Raw genomic sequence first — 19,267 nt, 5'->3', positions numbered from 1 at the left:
AGACAAATACGACCAAACACATCTGGCCACACAGATTTTTGGATCCTCGAGGAAATAGGGGTAGGCAACAGACGAAGAAAACGTTTTAGTCCTCCTGTGGATCTGAAAGACCAGACCCTCCGGGGAGAAAGAGATGGCGTGAGCATCGAGAGCCTGAACGTCTGACACCCTGCGAAAGGATAAAAGACACAAAAGAAGGGTAAGTTTCGCCGATAATTGACGTAGGGAAAGGGAATCATTGTCCGGCCAGGACCTAAGGAAATCCAGCACTATAGCAACATCCCACAAAGAACTATAGCGAGGAGCCGGAGGGCGGGATAAGCCAATGGCGCGGAGAAGGCAGCAAACCAAGGGAGCCCTACCAACCGGTTCGCCCGAGACCCCCACATGACCGCAGGAAATGGCGAAACGGAAAATATTGACCGTACGATAAGATTTTCCCGAGGAAAACAAATCAAGTACACAGTCAAGTGCCAAAAAATTAAGTACACAGTCTAGAGGGGCCGAATGGGGATCCACTTGCCGTCCCAAACACCAAGCAGCCCAGACTCGCCAAGCTGCCCGGTACGACTTTCGGGTACCTGGAGCCCAAGATTCGCGCAGCAGGGACTGAGCTGCCTCCTATAAGCCAGAAAAACGAAAAACTAAAAACACCCAAAAAACACGTGTAAGGTGATGGTAAAAGAATAGGAACCAAAAATTACTTTTCTAATGTATCACTGCCGCAGCCCAACCAGAACGCTCCTCTCGGCGTTCAAACACTCAACCAGCAAAATTCGGGGCGCATGTGTACATAGAAAAAAGAAATAATCTTATAGTGTAATATTGTCAAGAACAAGAAGCTATGTAAAAGGTGTGAAATGCACTCACAAACAGTGCCAGCACAACAGGCTCGTCTGAGGTATGAAGACTGTTCTTTATTCTTTAAAATCTCTAAGAGCATAAAATAAAGAAAACAACCATATGGTGCAGTATCTTCCTTAATAGTATATGCGCAAGTTAAAAAAAGCACTCTAAGTATTCTATTTTTACTCACCACGATTGCGGATTATCATAGCGGATGACATCAATTGATATTTATTTCTCCTGAGGAAGCCCAGTGAGCGTCGAAACGCGTTGAGAAGTTTTTTAATCTGCATGTTCCTGATCCACTACAATGGACATTTAGTTTGAATAGCGACTTGAATTCAACCATCCTGTAAGTGCTTTTTTTAACTTGCGCATATACTATTAAGGAAGATACTGCACCATATGGTTGTTTTCTTTATTTTATGCTCTTAGAGATTTTAAAGAATAAAGAACAGTCTTCATACCTCAGACGAGCCTGTTGTGCTGGCACTGTTTGTGAGTGCATTTCACACCTTTTACATAGCTTCTTGTTCTTGACAATATTACACTATAAGATTATTTCTTTTTTCTATGTACACATGCGCCCCGAATTTTGCTGGTTACGTCCTATAAGCCAGAGCCTGATAGGGGTCCCCCGAAATTCTCCACGCCACCAGGAGGAGACGTCCTTCCTGAATGAGGGGGTGGACTTGGCCCTCTGGGCCCGCCAGCAGTGTAGGAAAGCATGGGAGAGCCAGAGGATCCCGGACCGACAACTGCAACAGAGCTGGGAACCACGGCTGCGCATGCCAGAGGGGAGTCACCATAACCAGCGAGCCCCCGCTGCGACACAGGTGATGGACAACCCTCGAAATGAGGGCGAAAGGGAGAAACGCGTAAGTCCCCGAGGGCGGCCACACTTGCAGGAAGGCGTCTGTCGCCAATGCTTCCGGATCTGGGAGCCAGCTGTAAAAGTCTACCGTCTGGCGATTCGTCCTGGATGCAAACAGGTCCAGGTGAAACGGGCCTCTCCGACGACTGAGATCCTGGAAGACCTGACTGTGGAGCCTCCAGTCGCTCGCGTCCCTCCAATGCCTGGAGAACCAGTCCGCTAGGAGATTCTCGACGCCCGGGAGATATTCCGCCTGCAGAGTGATATTGCGTGCAAGGCAAAATTCGAAGATGTCCTTCGTTACATCCGTCAGGCGTTTGGAGCGAGTGCCCCCCCAAACGGTTGATATAGCAGACTGCTGAAAAGTTGCCCATCCGCAGGAGGAGACAGCAGTCTGAACAGTCCTTGGCCAGGCTCTTGATCGCGAATGAACCCGCAATCAGCTCCAGACAGTTGATATGGAGCGAGTGTTCCTCCGGAGACCAGCGGCCTCCGGTCGCCTCTGAGTCTGAGGCTGCGCCCCAACCTAGTAGACTGGCGTCGGATTCGAGGACGAAATCCGGCCGAGAGCCGAAGATTGCTCGCCCGTTCCAAGCCTCCATGTGGCGAAGCTCCTGTCGCACCTCTAGAGTAAGATGGACCACCTGGTCGTAAGAAGGTGTCCTCCTCAAGTGGTGAGCTTTTAAGCGCTGAAGAGCCCGATAGTGGAGCGGAGCGGGAAAGATCGCCTGAATGGAGGACGAGAGGAGACCGACCACCCGAGCTAGGACACGAAGGGAGCAAACATCCTGGCGAAGAAGAGCCCGAATTTCCTTCCGAATGGAGACTATTTTGGCCCTCGGGAGTCGAAGCATGGCCGCCTGGGAGTCTATTTCGAAGCCCAGGAAAAGAATGCGTTGGCTCGGGATGAGTTCGGATTTGAGGGTATTGACGATGAAGCCGAGCTGGTGAAGGGTTTGAATCACGAAATCCGTCTGGGTGATCAGAGTCTCTTGGCAGCCTGAAAACAACAGGATGTTGTCTAGGTATATTATACACCTGACACCCCTAGATCGGAAGAAAGCCATGACCGACTTCAGGAGCTTCGTAAAGCACCAGGGGGCTGAACTTAGGCCGAAGGGAAGAGCTCCGAACTGCCAGACCTGTCTGCCCCAGCGAAATTGGAGAAAACGTCTGTGGTCCGGGTGGATCGGAACGGAGAGGTACGCGTCTGTGAGATCCAACCTGGTGAACCAATCGCCTTCCGACATAAGGTCCCGGAGGAGATGGATGCCTTCCATCTTGAAGTGGCAATAGACTACGAAGGCGCTGAGAGCCCTGAGATTGATCACGGGACGGAAGTCTCCGGTGCGTTTGCGCACCAGGAAAATAGAACTGAGGAAACCAACGGGGCCGGGATCCCGCTGAATAGCCCCCTTGTCGCGTAAGGCACGAAGTTCCGTCTCTATTAAAGCCTGATCGGCCGGGGATTTGTTGGAAGGGCGAGGTCTGCGGACCTGAAAGGGGGGAGAGACCCAAGGGTCTGACGAAATCCACACCCAGTTGTGGAAAAAACGGGATATACGGCCCCCAACCCGAAGAGGGGAAGAAGGATAGGAAACATTTGGCCTTAGCAAAAATTGAGCGTCCCCTGGGGAATCCTTGAGCGCCTCTGCCTCTATTTCCTCCACGTGGGTTGAAGGACCTCTGGTGGTATGATCTGTACGAGGATTGCGTCTGAGGGAAATTCCGGGAGCCTTGGGATGATGAACAGCTGGCGGCCCGGCCCCGCGGTCGTCCAGCCCTCCCAGAAAAACGGGGGGTTGGTTGAAAAACCCTCTTCATAGAAAGCTTAGCTTTGTTCCAGGACGTCATCAGTGATACGTGGCGATTCAGTTCTTTAACGAATGCGTCTCCGAAAAGTAGACCATTTGCGGCAGCCCCTAAATCTTTGGTACCCAATTCGGTCAGGCGGGGGTCCATGCGGAGACAAACTACTCAAAGGGCCCAATCCCGAATAGTTTTCGAGTCAAGGGGAGTATTCTGTAAATATGCCCTGTCCGCCATGGATAATATCTGGGTGACCGGCCCCACCAAATCTAGGAGTTTATCTTGAGCAGATTTAAGGCCTTGCTCTAATCCCTTCCTGGGATCTCTCCTATTTACAGATAACAGAGCGATCACATTAGGATCGAACTCCGGAGTAAGGGCCACCTTATCAGGGATGGACGGCCGGGGACATTCTGCCCTAAGTTTATTGCGGACCTCCTTGGGAAGAGGTTTCTGCAGCCATTTATGTATATAAAGGGCGATATGTTCAGGGGGAGCCCACTCAGTAGCCCTAGGATGGCGCATGGTTGTGGGGTCAAACAGAGAAGACCCAGTAGGGTCGAGGACCGGGAGGTCAGTAGAAGTGGAAGCTGTATGAGCTAGTTGGGGATCGGCAAGGTGAGGCTCATTCACCAAATACTCACGGACGAACCCGGAGTCAAACTCTCTGGACGAGGCCATATTAGCAGATTTTTCAGACTCGTTAGATGAATCTGCCCGCCATTCATCCACTATGGATAGTGGGTCATTAATAGGAGTGCCAGAGGTTTTTGGGCGTTTTGCGGGTGCCTTGCCCTTGCCGGCAGAAATGCTACTGCCCTTCCAGGTGCGTTTAGAGCCGGAAACTTCCCCTTCTGATTTGTCAGATTCTGACCCTGATGGGACAGTAGTAGGGCCTGTAGGGGCTGGAGGTTGCCCTTGGTTAGGTAGATTAGTTGACAGTTTTGAAAAGTAGAACTTTGCTTCTAACCAGGCCATAAAGGCATCCTGGGAGGGCAAGTTATCTTGAGACATATTGTCTGCAGAGAGAAAAAGAGAAGGTAGTGTAAAGGGCAGGCAGGTAGAAGTATTAAGGCACTCTTATATATAATCTATATATCCACCGTGGGCTCAGCCTGGGACATGTATAATAAGGCACTCGTATATATAATCTTTATCCACAAGGGCTCAGCCTGGGACATGTATAATAAGGCACTCTGATATATAATCTTTATATCCGCAGGGACATATATAGCCGATAAATCCCCAAATCCGTGAGAAATCCAAAGCAGGGACTCAGCCTGCCAAAATATAGTAACCGGGATACTGATAGAATAAAACGTAAAGATATATAAAGAGGAGCTCACCCGATGAGGTAGAAACAACCGCCAAAGTGGAAAATCCGCCAAAGTGAGGAAAAAACGCTGCATGTACCGGCTCAAAGATGGCGCCCAGAACTCGCAAGAGACGTTGCAAGACACAGCCGCCACGCACAAGATGGCCACTAGCTGAACCGCGCTACAGGAGCAGCAACATGGCCGCTGAAAGCGTGCGAAGAGAAAAGCAAGATGGCCGCTAAACCAAGATGGCGGATGAACCACACCGCGAAAAGTACAGTCCCGCAAGACGCGGGAAGAAGGGGAAAGGACCAGGAAGGGAACCGGAGAAATAGCCGGTCATAGAGGAGATACAGAAACGGGAGGTACGGTTACCAAGGAAGGCGGAAAGCCGAAAAAGGAAAGAACTAGGGAAGGTAGAGGGACCGAGGAGAGGGAGAGAGGGGGGGGATACCGGGGAGACGAGGGAAGAACCCCCCCAAAACGGACCGATATCGCCCGGAAAACCTAAATAAACCGCACCAAAAAAGACATAGCAATATACGTTTAAGCAAATATGAGCAAGTCACAGTATGATAACAATATGTATAATTCCTGAAAAAGGAAGAGGACTGACCTGCAGCTACGGTGAAGAAAGAGGAAGAGGAGGATGGTTTAGGGGTTTATATACCTCTTATGTGTTGTTTTTCTATTGGTTGTTTCCACTCATATTGTTAACACTTTCTTTGCTGCTACTGGTGGGAGTAAAGGAAGATATGCAAAATAGGAAGCCTCCTGTCTTGCCTTAAAATCAAGGATGTTGAAGTGTGGAAAGAGGTTTAAAATAAAACAGTTTAAATGTGATTTTCTAGACCATTCTCCTGAATATCCTCAGGTCTAGCTCCAGAGAAGAATACCTTAGAGGCCATAACTCCTATGACTGAATGAACATTAAAATCTGTAGCACCAATACCTGCCATTTCCATCACCCATTTAATCCACCTGACAAGCGTACAATAAGAAATTAAAAGCTGCGATCGAGCAGGCTGACACGACACACACAACACACAAGTTCGGATCGTTATGAACACTAGGATAAATGATTGAATTTATAAAAGCTTTTGTTCTGCTAGGTATGAAAAACTGGACACTGGTAGGATCAAAAGCTTTATTATGAAAATCAAGCACATAAACATCTGAAACACTTTATACGAGATAAGACATAAAAGTATAGTAAGCTTTGCAGGCAATTGCTTTAGTGATAATTATTCATTAATCAGCCATGATGAAAGAAAATGAACAACATTATCCAAACCCCATGTTTGTAGATATTTAGTCATCAGAGGTATCTTAATTCCTTTCAAAACCTGATATATTAAGGGATGTTTTCAAAGTGGAAAAGGAATCCACTAAACCATGTCACTTCCTTCACACCTGCTTGAACGTAATCTAGATTTTGTTACAAGCACCAGCTAGACCATATCTTCCAGGCTACTCCATAAACAATTCTCATACCTGGTGCCTAGATGTCTGATAATAAGTCCATAGGCGATTTTGAAAGTCGTTTGATAAAGCAGGGATTCCTGAAATCAGTCGTGCCAGCAGGGCAATGGACTCATCCAGGACTAGGGGATGTCTTTCTCCCAGAGGATTGAGTGGAATGTCTGGTTATGATGAGATTATTCGAGAAGAGTCTATATTCAATTCCAGAAGAGTGGGATACCATCTTTGACTGTGCTAAAACAGACGTTACTCCCTGAGTTCTGACCATAAAAACAATGCTGGGAATCAAAGAGAATGGCAGGAAGGTGTAATTTTTCGCTTGCTTTTTTCTTGAAGAAAAGCATCCATTGTTAGAGCTTCTGGATCTGGCCTCCATTTGAAAAACCTTGGTATCTGGAAATTCAGATGATTAGCAAACAAGTCCATGTGGACAGAGCCTTAAGTGTTCTGGTGCCCTGTGTGGACTACTCCTCTGGTGCCCCCCATCTTGTAACAAACAACTAGCTTTCATTAAAGATAGTTTATGTGTAAGTGCAAACAAATACAGTAATATATAACTGGAAACAATAATATACATTAAATACAAGGAAAAAACAGCTAATCTGCTGTAACAAAAACATTTTTTAAATATTGAAAAAATTGGACCCCAGAAAGCATTTCCTTGGGCCCTGCTCCAGGCTCCCTCCACTACCACACCAAAACAAAATTGCCACACTGACTGCAGATTAGGGGAAGACTGTGAGAGTCAGTGCAGTCTTCCCCCTTCTCACCCTGACCATGACTTTGAGAGGTCCTCTCCCCTGAAATCCCCTAAGCCATACCTCTCTTTTCCTTCCTCCCTGTGAGCTATAGATCAAACACATATAAACCACACTTGCATGTATAGATCACATACAAACCCTATATTTGCAGGTATGCATAAATGATGTATGGAAACATGGAAACATAGCAAATCAGGTATAGATCAACAGAATCAACACAAAAACCAAGCTTTGCAGGTATAGAGCAATTGAAAAATCACATGTTAACTCAGTGTTCAAGGTATAGATCAAATAAACAGAATCAGACATACAAACCCTCTATTTGTAGGTATACAATAATAATGTATGAAAACAGAGCATACCAGATACAGATCAACAGAATAACACACACCCAGCTTTGCAGGTATATATCAATTAGAATTCACATATAAACTCAGCATTAAAGGTATAGATAACCCCCTAAATTACAGCATAGATCACAGGTTGCATACCCCAAAGCCAGCCCTGGTGTCCACATTGCCCACATAGAACCTGATCAGCACCCAAATTACACACATATTACAGCCCAGCCTGAGCCAACTTTGTCCCCTAACAGCCCAGTGTAAGACATCTTTATCGGCAAACTGGCCACCGTTCATGTACCATCTTTGCACTTCCCCAAATCACTTAAACATTTATGATAGACACAAACACTTGCACAGTTACTCACTCATTCACACAAATCATTTACACATATTCATTAATGCAGTCTCACAATTATTCAAGCAATCCATCCACACATTAATTAATTCTCGTACGCATTCACACAATTCATCCACACATTAATTCATTCATTCTCGTACGCATTCACACAATTCATCCACACATTAATTCATTCATTCACTATCCCCTCTCCCCATCTACCCCTCCCTTTCTTATTCTCTGCCCCTTCTCACTATGTACCCCCTCTCCCCCTTCCCTTCTTATTATCTGCCCCTTCTCACTATGCACCCCCTTATCACTATGTACCCCCTCTCCCCTTCTTACTGCCTTCTCCCCTTTCTCACTTTGTACCCCTATCCCCACTTCTCAATATGTACCCCCTCTCCCCTTCTCACTATCCATCCTCTCTCCCCCTTTCTTACTATCTATCCCATCTCCCCCTTTTCACTGCTTTCCCCATCTGACCCTTCTCACTGCCTTCCCCTCTCTGACCCTTCTCACTATCTTCCCCCCTCTGCCCCTTCTCACTACAAAAATGTAGTGCAAAAGATCCTGCTAGTAGCTCTAGACAATTCATCAAAGGACCATTTTCCACCAGTTGCTTGTGTTCCGTATCACGCTCCCCAACCTAGATGGAAGATTGGTGGATGATCGTGCCATGTTATGTCCATGGAGATGCTGACAAAGTAGAAGAGAGATGATAAAGGATAGAAGATGAAGAACAAGAAGATGAGGAAGCGGAAGTGGTCGGCAGAGAAGGGAGGGAAACATTTAGAGAGTGTGAGCAAGAGAGTGAACGAGAATGAGAGTGTGAGAAAGTGAGATTGTGAATGAAAGGGTCTGCAAATTTCGGAAGATAATTCAGAGATTCTTGCTTTGTTTTTGTCTGTTTTGTGGTAGGTCTGGCCTCATGTCGTCGCTTGATATAATTCGCCGACTTTGCCAAAATTCTGTAAATTTACAATTCCTATGAATCCCAATGCACAGGTCTATTGGCCATAGTTCTAAAATAACATACAATTGTCTTGAAAATTGGTCCCAATCTGTTACTCTTTTCCCCATATATATGCATTAACTCCCTCCTTGGTGATCATATCTTTTTAATACTTTAATATTTCCTTAATAGTTCCTCTTGTCTCTATTTATTCCCATTCTCTCATCCATGTTTTTACACCTCTCCATTATACCTCCCTATATGTCATATTCCCATCCTGTCAAGTCCCTTGTCCCTGTATCATATACCAAGCCATCTTTCAGACACCCTACCTCCTATAGTTTTCCCTTAGATGCATATCATAAACCCCTAGTCATATTTCCTGTCAGTCCCTGTCAGGGGAGGGCTGGCAGCCTAAGGCCTGGGGGGCAAGTCTAGTCAAGTGTCCCATTGCGCCACCAAAGCGGCTGTGAGCGACATTGAAAGCGGCCGTCACTCCACCGGCGCCTACTGAAATTAAAGCGGCCGGCGTGCATGCACCGCGCCGCCCAATAGCCGTGCCTCAGCTCTTTATCCCACCCCTTTTAAGACGTGGGACGAAGAGCTGAGGAATGGCCATTGGGCCTGACTGCCGCACGACGCAAGGGCGTACCTAGAGTATTTGGCACCTGTGGCAGATCCTGTATGTGGCACCCCCACCCACACACACACACACATACACACTTTCAAACTGAATAGTTTCTATGTTTAGGCAAACATTGACAGGGGTACAGCAAAATTTTTATCATTATATACTGAGGCACACATTGACGGTGGTACAGCATAACTGTTATCATTATATACTTAGGGATTACGCTGTACCACCGTCAATGTGTGCCTATACTTTGAGCCAGACACTGACAATTCTGCAGTACAACCCCTATCACTATTTACTAAGCCAAACATTGATGTGGTGTAGGCCTAACACTTCAGTGACTGGCTTAATACATAGTAGGGATGCACCGAAATGAAAATTCTGGACCGAAACTGAAAATTCTGCATTCATTTGGCCAAATACTTTATTAAAAGTAACACACCAAAATTAGACAAAAAAAAATCAATAACAATATTAATATATATATATACCTATATATATACATATATATATTGTGACAAACCCTATAGCAGGAGGGCCATACATGTCACTTTTAGGGGTCCTAAGCACAGTCCTCTAGGGCAATCAGTCTCGGAAACACCAGCTTGTAACAAAACAGATCTTTATTTTTAATTGCTGAAACCCCAAAAAACCAAATCATAAAAAGAAAACCTAGCTCCCAATTGGAGCCCTCTCTAACTGAACTATGCTGGTCCAGACTGACCAGCCTAATCACCCACTAACTCAACCTCCCAGCCAGACCCAGCTACGCCAGGCTCTGGAAAACCTCCCCCAGACAGCACACAAAATGTCCAGGCAGGTATTGCCTCACTTGGCTCAGGGATTGTCTTCTTCAGGGCCTCTCCTTGCCCTGGGAGCACAGGGAACTTCCTCTTCCCCCAACAGTCTTCCTGTGTATCAGGCTCCAGGGGTTTTTAATGCCCAGCACCTGTGCCTGACGCCGGCCCCATAGGAATCCCGGACAGGATCCTGCAGACTTCTTGCCTCCTGGAAAACCCGGCATGGAACTTCCACAAAATGGGGAAACGGAGCACTGGCCCACCCTGCTCTCCAATTGCTCCAACCCAGGGACCCATATGTATAATCTGCATAGCAGCTGTACTCAGATGCCATGCTAATCATCTCCCTGGGGTTCACAGTCTCACAATATATATATATAATTAACAGCAATCACAATCCTATCATGCCCAGGTTCTAGCATGTACTGGCTGACTTAGCATGATAGGCGTGTGATTGCTGTTTGCACTTATATATATATATATATTAATACTGTTATTGAATTTTTCTGTCCAATTTTGGTATGTAATTTACTTTTAATAAAAGTGTTGTTAACACACCACAGATGGACAAAAAAAAATTGATAACAGCAATCACACTCCTATCATGCCTAGACAGCCATGCTATCCCCCCACACTTCCATGCAATCTCAAACCCTCATTCACAAGCATTCATCATAAACTATAGCATAACACCCATCACTCTCACACACTTACTAATATTTTCCTACCTTTCCTCTGGCACTGTCACTTTTCCTCCTCCTCTTCATTCTTCCTCTTCTTCTTCCTCTTCTGTGTCCCGTCCTTCCGGTGCAGAGAGCGCGGAAGACGGTGGGCGTGGCTTCAGTGTTGTGCGCCGGGATTTGACATCAAGTCCAGACGCACAGCCACAGTTGCCACACACATCGGTTTTGGAGGCGTGTCGGCACCCCTCAGTGAGCGGCACTCCAGGCGGACCGCCCCTCGCCAGGTACGCAACCGGCACGGCGGAAGTCCCGGTGGCAGCCGCTTAGTTTTTAACTTTGCAGCTGCCATGAATGTTCGTCTGCCGGCCAGCCTGCCGGCCCGGATTAAGGGCGGCCTGGGGGGCAATTGCCACCCTGCCCCCCGGCCAGCCCGCCCCTGGTCCCTGTTTTCTCCACTCAGCTCCTGTATTGTAATCTGTTTTCTTTTACCCTTGTTCTACATTATTTTATACCGTAGCATAGACATACTCACTCATTCAAATATACACAATCAGACACATACACAAATTCACAATTACATTCACACATTCTCACATGTATACACAAGTAAACAAACACATCTTTAATTCACATGGGTATTTCAATCTATTGATATAGATAGGTGATTGAGATTTTTGTAAATGGAGGTGATGGAGGGTTCCCTCACAGTATGTTTGTGTGAACTTATTTTTTTCCAATACTTACTAAAACATATAATCATATACTAGAAGTAACATTGGCCCCACAGGATAATGGATGTTTTTCACTAAATGGTGAGAGGTAAGCGTCTCCTCATCCTATATCAGATTTTTGTTAGTGATATGTGTTCCAGTCATCCAGCATTCTAAGCTGCTTAACATCTGGAAATGTAAATTGAATTCTCTGCAATATTTTTGTAAGCTGCTTACTATATATAAAGTAACTCAGTAATGAAATATCCTGGAAAGTTTTATAACCAATGCTATTTCTCTTTTTTTTTTGGAAACATAGCACACATGTGGGAAAGTCATATATTTCTTAAATGGACCAATTAACAAAATTCATTAAAAATATATTTTTTATGTAACAGAAAAAATAAATCTTTGTTAGCTAATACTGGTCCTGCCTTACACTTAAATATCTCCACAACAATTACACTTACTACAAAACAAAACAAACAACTGAATAGTTTGATTACATTAGTCTAGATGCGGCTACAAATATTTTTAGGTCTCATAATTGATACCTTACATGTAAAAGAATTGCTAAACAAAAGGTTATTGAAAATGTGTTTATTTTTGTGCCACATACTTAGAGAATGGTGGGGATATGGCTCCATGAAAAGTAATAATATGACCTGTAATTGCATATGTTATTTGTTCTTCATGAACACATCATTTGGTGATATTGCAGTGTGTGGGCACTATTAAGACATTACTTGCATATCAGTTTTGAAAAAAATATAGCAGGCAAAAAGTGATGCGCACCCCCTAATACTAAGCTGTAAATGGCAAGGATGGTGTTTTCAAGACAACTAAATTATTGTACACTTAGTTTCACTTGCATTTGCTGTGTACAATTTACTTTTTAGATTTTTTTCTGGTTCACAATTGAAGTTGGTTATTTAACATAAGCTGTTTTACTAACACAATAATTTGTCATTTTTTCTCAATAATCAAATATATGTTTTCTAAAGCAAATTCACATGGTAATGAAGTAATACAATATATTTTTTCCTGTAACTCCTTTGCCCTTTTCTGTTCCCTTTATGAAGCTTGGGTAGTTATGTGATTGTGGTGAATATTTCTTTATGGTTTTTGAAGGAAGGTGGCTGGTCCTTATAAAAAAAGCTCAGTATCCTTTAATTATGATTTCTCAGAGGGGCTGCTACATGAGCAAAAGTATATTTAACTACAGAACTGTCTATGACTAGCTTCCTTTCTCTATTCCCTTTGCATTCAGATTTTTTCCTTTCAAGTCATATTGCCATAGAAAATAAGATAATTGCAGAAGGATATATAGAAGGCCTGTACAGATACAAATCTTTGAAAGAAATATAGTCAAATTATAGCTTCCTGTTCTTTCATGTCTTCAAGTGGTCATTCTATTAGACATTTAAGGGTGCCAGTCATTTAAATCACAATCTATGAAATTAGAAAAGCATTGCTGTATGATTCCATAATGACTCCATTTCATGACACTAATGATGTCTACATTTTATATCTCCAATTATTTTAATGCCTTAAATGTATGTTATGTACCTTCTAGACATATTCAGTAGACTGGTGCACAACAAGCAAAATCATTTTGGACCAAATTTTCAGGCAACAAATTGCTTACGTTCATTTGTTTTAGAAAAAAATTCAGAGGCTTTTGGAGGTGTTGCCAAAGTAGGAGGTCTCTGACACCTTCTGGATTCACCATTCACTTTCAGCACCACCATCTCAAAGGTTTAGGAAGAGATCCAGACTCGATTTCGCACTCAATGAAGCAGATTGAGTCACAGCAGCAACAGAGGCAAAGCAGAGCACAGGGCAGACACTTACAGAAAGACACAACCAGCTATTTGGTACAAGACTGATTTTCCCCCTAATATTAGAAAAGGGAAAAAAAAAAACAGAGGAAGGAAATAGAGGTGCACTAGTAGTCAGGCTTGGGTGTGCACTGGCAGATGTAGACCTTGGTCTAAATTTCCCCAATATTCGAAACATTTAAATAATTGGTCCTCCAGAGTAAGGAAGTAGCTGGATGTGTCTGCCAGTGCCTTCCCAAGCCCAACCACTTGGTGCAGGACTGAATTTCCTTAATATTCAAATTAAAAGAACTGCTCTCCCAGAGTGAGGAAAGAGACAGAGGAGCAGCAGTAGCCCCCGGCCTTGGGCAGGCACTGGCAGACAGGTGCATCCAGCCACTTGGTGCAGGACTGAATTTCCCCAATATTCAAAAAAATAAAAAGAACTGATCTCAGCATTATTCCCTGCCTCTCAACACTGTAACTAGCTGTCACTGTCGCTGACTACAAATCTTAGCAGTCTGAAACTGCTACCAACAACTTAAAACAGTGTAAGATCCTGATTGGCCAGAGAGAAAAAGTAAGGAAAAAACCCACAGGTTGTTGGACCCATCCCATCACAGCTATCATCATCAATGAGACTCCCCTCCCCCAATTTTGTGGCCACTTGCTACCTAGCAATCATTTATATCTACCCTTCTACACACAGTCCCTATCTGACTCTACTCATCAACTTGCAACAAAACAAAATGTGGCAAACGAGTAAACTTTGAAATGAAATTTATTTCTACCCTCCTTGTTATCGGCGATTCATACTAATGCACAAAATTACTAAATTTGTTAAAAGTAAAGTTTGTACAAATCCGAATGCACAAGTCAAATATCCATTGCCATTTTTACACTAGTAATTTTCTTATGATTTTTCATTACTTTATGGGTCAACCTTTTCTCAGTGCTCTGAATTCTATTACCAGATGATCCCATTAGTCTTTTAACATCTAATGTTCAACTTAATTACTGCTGGCAAAATAGTTATTCTCTGGAATGTAAATAAACTATGTCAATTTGTGATGCTTTGAATTGTCTAAACAAGGGAAGATTGGTTTACAATTACATATAACATGGATGTAAGAAGGCAGCCATGGGTGTAGAAAGAATCATTTTCTCTATTAAAGATCAAAAGTATTCCAGATCTCAAGCCATTAGTCCTGAATTTTCTGTAATTTCTAAAGAAATAATTAAGCTCAATGATCTTTATTTGACTGAATTCAAATAATTGACTGAATTCCTTCTGAAAACAAGATAGAACATAGACGTTAAGGCTTTTTTATCAACATTCTGTTTGTGTATTATAATTCTATATAGTATTAATGTAAATATACAATTACGAAATGAAAATAAATTCTTAATGAAATGTTTTAAAGAAAAGTTCTGTTCAGTCACCGATATAATAAACAGATTATTCCATGTTATTGTTATTCTCTGTGCATACCTCTCAATATTCTACATGACCAAAGAAGGATATGTGTTTGTCTAGAGGTGTGTCTAGGGATTAGGGTCCTTAGGAGACATGTATTTTAAATGATTGATATATGTAAGTGATAATTAGCATTTGAATAATAATATTTTCATAATAAACATATAAAGAACTAGAGCACCACCCAAAATATGCTAGCCATGCAGTGACATTCTAACAGCATGGCCACCAAATTTTTCTCACCCGTGGAACGTTGATTTTTAGCATTAACCACAGTTAAACATTATAGGGTTATTTTGATGGAAAGCATACATGCTAAATGCTAAAGTTGAGGTGAGATGCAGCTAATACTTGGGAGATTTTCGCCATTATGAAAGACTTCAGATCTGTAAGCAAAAACTTTTCTTCAATCCTCCAAGATTTTCTCTAGAATGTGCTTACATCTGTGTGTTTGCCAGAACACTAAATGACAGCTTCTTCCACCTAAAACAATTCTTCAGTAGTGTCAGTACACGGAATATAAACAATATTTTGTTTCTTTCCAAAATAACAAGGCAAAGACACCCGGAGCATGAGTGTCTGCCAGATTTTTTCCAGGGGAGAAGCAAAATATCCTGTCCACCTTTCACCTTTAACACCCCAATACCTCCTTACATCCTCCCCATTGCCTACCTTTGCTGCCTCAGGAGAGGGAACTCCCGGTGGGAGGCAAATATATCCTTTAATAGGAAAAAATTATATGACCATGGCAGTAGTAGTTACAGACCAGCATGTACCTGTCCAACATGGGAACTTTACAATATCTAGGGTGGCAAAGATTAGCCACAACTACCCCCAGTCTATAATTCCACACTGGAGTTGCCCCTACAAAAATGTAAAGCCAATTTCCAATATCTCTTACTGACCCTTGCATCCTAACATAAAGAATGAGTAGTGTGCTGGCCCATGCCCTTTTTCCTTTCTTTGTTTCCTTTCTTTTGCTTTATTCTGTTCTTTTGCTTTCCTTTCCTCATTTCTTATTTTTATTTCTTCTTTTACTTTCTTAAATGTGAATGTTTCTTCTTGCACTTAAACTTCTATAAAACAATTGTGCTTTTTTATTCAGCGGATAAGATGAATATTATGAATACAGACCTGTTATGTTTCCCTACAATGTCTATTTTGGCTCTTATCCACATTGTTCCACAGGCAATTTCATTAAAAGGGATATACAGTACTTAGTTGATTGTGTTTCGCAGGTTTTAATTCTAGTTGTTAAATACTAGGCGGGCTCGTTATTATGGTTGAAAGGAGATAAAGGCACAGACAAGGACCATTATTAATGTAGTGTGTTTATTAAGGGGGATGTTGACAATAATACATTCAAGCAAGATGAGCAAATGGGTATAATAAAAAGAGAGATTATTTCATTGATGAGATCCTTTATAGCTAAATATTTTCCTGTAAACTGGACTGAGTTACAGAAAATATTACTTTGATTTAAAGTTGCTGTTCCTTTAACGCAAAACCTCACCTGAATTTTCCAGTATTGTAAGCAAATGAAACTTAGCAAATCTGTTATTACTTTTGCTTTGTATGTTTATCTACATAAAACATATCCAAACCTTTTAAACATGTTTTCAGTTTCTATGGCAAAAAACTTATCTACCTTTGTGTCCCATGACAATTACATTTTCTCTGGAAAATGATGGATCCAATGGTAGATAGTAAGAAGCAAGGGGGGGGGGGTAGATAGTGAGAAGCAAGGGAGAGGGGGGTAGATAGTGAGACGGTGGTAGAAAAGGGGGAAAGGTAGATAGGGAGAAAGAGGGTAGTAAGTATATTGGAATAAATAAACAGTGAGAATGAGTGAGATAATAAATGAATGTGTGGATGCATTGTGTGAATGAGTGAGAGAATGAATGAATGTGTGGATGCATTGTGTGAATGAGTGAGAGAATGAATTAATGTGTGGATGAATTGTCTGAATGAGAGATAATTAATGAGTTTGTGAGAATGCATTAATGAATGTGTAAATTTGTGTGAATGAGTGAGAGAATAAATGATTGTGTGAATTAATAATGTGAATGAAAGTGTGAACTAGTGAGTGACTGTAAAAGTGTTTGTGTGTATGATAGACAGGCCCGGACTGGCCATCGGGCAAACCGTTTGCCCGGTGGGCCGGGCCAGATTGACTTAGGGGCTGATAGAGCTGCAGCTCCAGCCCCCTACCTTAAAATAGGCCCAGTCAGGACTGAACTGACTGGGCCTATGCGGCCTCTACGGCCACATTAACGCAGGGCATAAGGGGCACCTGCCCGTTAAGTCCGCCACTCTAAGGTAAGTAGGGTGAGGGAGGGGGGTGCAGTGAGAAGGGGCAGAGGGCAGTTAGATAGTGAGAAATGGGGAGAGGGGATAGATAGTGAGAGGGGGTACATAGTGAAAAGGGGTACATAGTGAAAAGGGGGAACAGTGAGAAGGGGCAGATAAGATGGGGAGAGGGGGTAGTGTGAATGCATATGAGAATGAATGAATGAATAAATGTGTGGATGAATTGTGTGAATGCGTATGACAATTAATGAATTCATGTGTGGATGAATTGCTTGAATGATTTGTGAGACTGCATTAATTAACGTGTTAGTGATTTGTGTGAATGAGTAAATGCAAAGATGGTACATGAAGGGTGGGATTTAACAATAAATAAATAAATTAATATGGGCTGCTCGGGCTTAAATGCCCAGGCCTATTTTTTGTCCCAGTCCGGGCCTCATGATAGATGTATAATTGATTTGTGGAAAGGCAAAGATGGCACAAGCAGGGTGTTTATGGGACAGAGATGGCACAGGCCGGGCTGTTTGGGGACAAAGTTGACTCATGCTGAGCTGTTTGGGGACAAAGATGGTAAGTCCTATGTGTGTAATCTGGGTGCTGGTCAGGTTCTTTATAGACAGTGTGGACGCAAGGCCTGGCTTTGGGTTGTGCAACCTATCATCTATGCCTGTAGTTTTATCTATTGCTATGTTTCCATACATTATTATTGTATACCTGCAAATACAGGATTTGTTAGTCTGATTCTATGCCTACAATATTAATATATATATGATTGTTAACAGCAATCACACTCCTATCATGCCCAGGCAACCAGTACATGCTAGAATGTGGACATGATAGGAGTGTGATTGCTGTAAACAATCATATATATATATATTAATATTGTTGGGTTTTTTTGTCCTATTTTGGTGTGTTACTTACTTTAAATAAAAGTGTGAGATTTTTTTTTATGGTGCGGGCCCAGAATTTTCATTTCGGTGCATCCCTAAGCCAGACAATGAAGTGGTAGGCCTACACCACATCAATGTTTGGCTTAGTATATAGTGATAGGAGTTATGCTGCACTATTGTCAATGTCTGGCTCAATGTATAGTGATAGGGATTACACTGTACCACCGTCAATGTCTGCCTCAGTATATAGTGTTAGGTGTTATGATGTACCACCGTCATTGTCTGCCTCAGTATATAGTGATAGGTGTTATGCTGTACCCCCGTCAATGTCTGCATTAGTATATAATGATAGAAGCTATGCAGTTTTAAAGTGTTTGTGTGTGGGGAGGTGCCACATACACGATCGGCCCCAGGTGCCATATACTCTAGGTACTCTAGGGGATCTAAGATTTCTAGAAATTTTGTCTATAATGGTATATGATATTACAAAAATGTTAAATTCAGCACAGTAGGTGTCTTTTATAGGGTGACTTTATTGACATTTGATTACTAAATAATTAAGTATATAGTATGATTTTAATGCTGAAAATTAAATTTTGTTAGCATAAACCCCATTACATAAACCCTATTATATAGTGACGTATGCAGCTTGACACTTGAGGCTGTTTGAAAGTGTAAGGCCACAGTGCTTTATTACTGTGAGGAATTATAATAGAACAGGCATTTATAAAACATGAGATGGGGTATAGTAGCTTTCTTGTAAACATTGCCAATATGAAAACGGAGATCAAAACATTCTGTAGAGATATCCCCCAAATACCCCCCAGGGACTAAACCCATGGAGTGTACACCAGATAAACCGTTCTCTCCATGAACAGAATCTTGGTGTAACATCCAAGCCTAACTTTGCTAGGTAGCCCATCTCCAAAAAAACGTCTGCTTGTATTGAATATATCAAGGGAAGGAGGAGGAAAATTCATTGCTTCGCACTGTCCGTGAAAATTTATTCTGGCCCAAATGGCAGGGAAAATAGCACATAAATAACATCTTTTGATCACTCCCAATAGGACAGGGCATTAACCCCTTGATGACAATTGCCGGTCCGGGCACGTCACGGAAATTCATGTCGATAACGACAAATGACGTGCCAGGACCGGCACGTCATTAAACGGGTGCAGAAAGCGATCTATTTTCGCTTTCTGCACCGAAACGGCGTTGC

At 42.8% G+C, this 19,267-nt stretch overlaps 1 protein-coding gene across 2 annotated transcripts in view; it reads left to right on the top strand.

The window, feature by feature from the left end:
• The window catches only part of LOC149300781 (voltage-gated delayed rectifier potassium channel KCNH8-like), a 157,160-nt gene that overhangs the window by 35,256 nt on the left and 102,637 nt on the right, over positions 1-19,267 (top strand). The gene's annotated exons all lie outside the window — the stretch shown is intronic.

The sequence above is a fragment of the Sceloporus occidentalis genome, unplaced genomic scaffold, assembly GCF_023333645.1.
Source record: "Sceloporus occidentalis isolate IW3139 unplaced genomic scaffold, rSceOcc1.0.p SCAF_23, whole genome shotgun sequence".
Lineage (NCBI taxonomy): Eukaryota > Metazoa > Chordata > Lepidosauria > Squamata > Phrynosomatidae > Sceloporus > Sceloporus occidentalis.
This window is presented reverse-complemented; position numbering and strand designations above follow the sequence as displayed.